Consider the following 4,209-nt stretch of genomic DNA (forward strand, 5'->3'; position numbering starts at 1 on the left):
TGTAAAACATAAAGTAGTGATAATATGTCTTAGTGAGTATTTGGAGGAGTGAACTACTAAGAACTATACATTAGTGGATAATAATTATATGATATTTAAAATGCTATGTTGAGAAGACCCTTAACACAGTGGATGCAATAATGAGCTCAAACATACCAATTCTCAGGGTGTGCAGGACTGAGCAATGTACAACCTGTTCAGTTGTACAACGCGTTCATATGAGTTAGAACCAACTTCACGGCACCCAACAGCATCATGGGAATGTGATTTCCAGCTGTGATTCAGGAAGAGGAAATAAATCTTGTTTAGATTTACTTTTTTAGAATGTCATGTGTGCTAAGGATAAGGATGACGAAAAGAGAATAGTTTTCAATCAAGAAACACAGAAATCCAAGTACATTACCTCCCTATGGTTGCTGTAAAAAATTATCACGCACAATTTATTTCCTCATGGTTCTGGAGGCCAGAAGTTCACCATCAGTTTCACTGGGCTGAATCAGTTGACAGGGATTTGCCTCTGGAGGGTGCAGGGAGATTTTTATCCTTGCCTTTTCTCTCTTCTAACTTCTGCTGCTGGTTGGGATTTCTTGGCTTGTAGTTGCATCACTTCATTTTGTGCCTCTGATTTCTCCTCTTTGTATGTTTAATTCCTCTTTACTTCTACCTTATAGAGATACTTATGATGACATGTTGGAAACTGCCTGTACCATCCAGGAAGATCTCATCCAAAATACTTAATTGTATCTGCAAAGACCGTTTCCCAGATACGATAACATTTGCAAATGCAAGTGGTTAGAACGTGGGCACATATTTGGGAGTCCCATTCAGCCCATCACAGGAGGAATAAATGCATCCTCCACCCATAAACATCAGGGAAAAGGGAAGTAAAGAGTATTGCATCAGATAACAGTTTTGTCTACTTGAAATATTCCCTTCCTCTGTTTAATCTTTTACTCTGAACCTATGCTAGGGCAGTAGAGGCACTGGATAAGAAGTCAGTAAACTAAGGTCAGTGGGCCAAATCTAGCTGTTTCTTTTAAAATCATAGTTCTATTGGAACCCAGTCCTGACTTTTTTTTTTAAATGGCTGTGAGTGCATCCATGCTACCAAAGAAGAACTGAGTATCTATACCAGAAATAGTATAGTATGTGAAGTAAGATATATTTGCTATATTGTTCTTCCCTAAAAATGTTTGCCAAACCCTGAGTTATATTATCTACCTCAACTTAAATGATCAAAAAAGAGAGAAATATGAATCCATTGACTTTCTGTGTAGTATACATATTTTGGGTCAAGATTATCAGTAAGGTCTGAGGACTTCAAAAGAACCAAAGTTATCTCAGAGCCTTGAGACAACTTGGAGGGTAACCCTGTTTGCTTCCTTTGGTTTGGAAGTCTGGATTCAAGGGCCTCTGGCTCTTCAGAATGTTCTCAGAAGGAAGATTTTCAGTTACATGGCAAGCACATTGCACTGGGGGAACATCGGTTAGTAAATACTGTCAATCACTTCATGAAAAGTACATACTAACTGGGTTGTACTCCTAATAAAATGTACATTTTGGCTTTATTTTATTTTAGCTTCAATTGTGTTATCTTAAATGATTTTGGTGCAAGTGAATAGGATAAAAATAAATAATAGTCCAAGATAGCACAAATAAAGAGGAAATGTGGAGCAGAAGGGAAAAAAAATAAATCCCATAAGTAGCTGTATTTAACTGGAAGGTCAGACTTTGCATTGGGTTGTATTTATAAGATATTTATGGAGTACCCTTAAATGCCATGGAAATGTCAGTGATGGTCACAGCTCTTGAAAACAATAGTGTCAGAATGAGCTCACTTAGTGCTTGCACTGCTTGGCTTTCACGGTTCTGTAGAATGGCTGTTCCTCAAGGCTCCATGTCAGGCTTAGAGATGACAATGCTCTCTGGCCCAGGGTGCCCCGACAGCTTCCACCGGCATACAGCCCAGGCAGGATGCTCCTGGGTGCTCTGCATTCACAAGAAGCATCGCTAAATATTTAGGAATCTGATGTTTTTACCTGCCAAATAGGAAGAGATATTTATATATTTAAGACAAGCTTTCACATTATTTAAATTGATACTTGTCTGGAATGCCTTGAAAATAAAATGGGGGCATTATCATTCTCTCTGGTTTGAGACAGGCTTCTCTCTAAAAAAACCCCAAACTGACAAGAATGATAGGAGCTTGCCACCGCTCACTCCATCCTTTGTTCATTTTGCTTCTTCTCATAGCTGCTGGGTATCCTTAAGATGCTCAGCAAAGGAAAGAATAGTTCCCAAGCAGTTTTCAATGACACCCCCTCCCCAAGGATGGTGCCAGTGAACAGTGCATGAAAATGGCGATCAAACCCCGAGAGAATCAACTGTGTGCTCCTGACTTCTAGCCCGCCACCTCCCCACCACAGATATGTAGTAAATAAATTGACAAAGTGTACCTGAGTTTATTAAACCCACAAATATAACCCCCAACAAAAGCCTTGTTAGAATCTCAGAAGGGAGAGGACAGGTTAGATATGGAAGGGCTTTCAAGGACTGGGCTCCTGTAGCTTAAGGCAGCTTCCTGAAGACTGGGCACTGATAGAGATTACACAGATTTGGGTGCATGCCTTCTAAGAATGGTGGACATTGCAAGGTGATTCTCTTAAAGCTATTCTTGATAAGGGCATTCTTTGTTTGATAAGTGAACTCTTTGCCCAAGGGATCAATTTATTTCTCGATGGCAAAGCTATTAACCCAGATGAACAAACTGCTCCTATAACTTGTTTTGTAAAAATTCACTGAAGAAAACGGGGGGTGGAGGGTGATTGGTTTGCAGCTTTACCTATCTGGGCAAGGGTTAAGTCAGATTGACACCAAAACCCCAAATCAACCCCACTACCATCAAGTCAGTTCTGACTCTTAGAGATCCTATAGGACAGAATAGAACTGCTTCTGTTTAAGAGAGCAGATCACCTCACCTTTCTCTCACTAAGGGGCTGGTGGATTGGAACCCCTGATCTTGCAATTAGCAGCCCTCAAAATAGCTCCCGCTACAACCAGTCAGGTGACCTTAATTCAGTTCTGGGAGTTATGTTCTTTTAAGGGTATTCATCCACCACAATTTTGCAATGAAGCAGAACTCGTGGTTAACAAGGAAAGGCCACTCTTGCTTCTCCACTCCTGGGGCTTAACATATATTCATTACACCTTCAAATGTATTCTTCTGAAGCACAGTGTCTAAAACTTGCCATTGATTTTGTAACCTTGCTAGTCTCTACTTTCATCAGGCCATATTCAGATTTATTAATATGTTGTTTTACTTTCTGTATTTCCCTAGCCTTCCATACAACCAAAGTATTCTAAAAATAATTTACAATGGAAGGAAACCAGGATTTACTTCTTTGAAATCGAAATGCGGACTATTTATTTCTTCAATCCCACACTGTTCTTATGAAAAGGATATGCAGTTAAATGATAATCACTTGGACTGGAGGCAGGAGTAGTCAACATTGATAAATGCATGCCCACTAAGTTGTAGCCTTTAGCCAAGCCTTAAGCTGGGTGCCTAATTTAGACAAATGGGAAAGTTCATGAGCAGAAGAGCTTGATTTGGAACCTGATTCTCATTGAGGAAACCTGCCTGATGTCTTGCTTGACTTTACCATACTGTCTTCATAGAGTAGCATCATCTCTGTAAGACTTGACCCTCATCTCCCACTAGTATTACCATACGCTATCATTTATTCAACTCCAACTTATGGGAACTCTCTGAGCATCAGCACATAACTGTGTTGTTGGGTTTTTCAATGGTTGATTTGGAAATAGATCGCCTGGTCTTTTTTCAAGGTGTCTCATGGCCCACTGGAACCATCAACCTACTAGTTAGCAGTCCATCACATTAGTCCAGCACATTAAACAGATCACCCAGGGTTCTCACTTTTTCTCAAAAGTTTTCAAATCTGTAAAGAACTACATCACTTTTCCAGGTGCAAAAGAAATACTTGTACTTCTCAGACATTTCTTCCCACAGGATTAAACACCTGGGACATCACAGACCCACAAAACTAGGCCTGAGTTCACCTTGATCCATCATTAGAGATGATGGTGCCTTTTCTTGCAGCATCATGTCTTTGGGAGAGCATTGGTTTGTTTTTTTACTTCCATTTTCCTATAAGTTCTGAATTGTGTTCTTCTCCATCACCTTACCGT

This window comes from Tenrec ecaudatus, chromosome 8 (assembly GCF_050624435.1).
Source record: "Tenrec ecaudatus isolate mTenEca1 chromosome 8, mTenEca1.hap1, whole genome shotgun sequence".
Taxonomy (NCBI): Eukaryota; Metazoa; Chordata; class Mammalia; order Afrosoricida; family Tenrecidae; genus Tenrec; species Tenrec ecaudatus.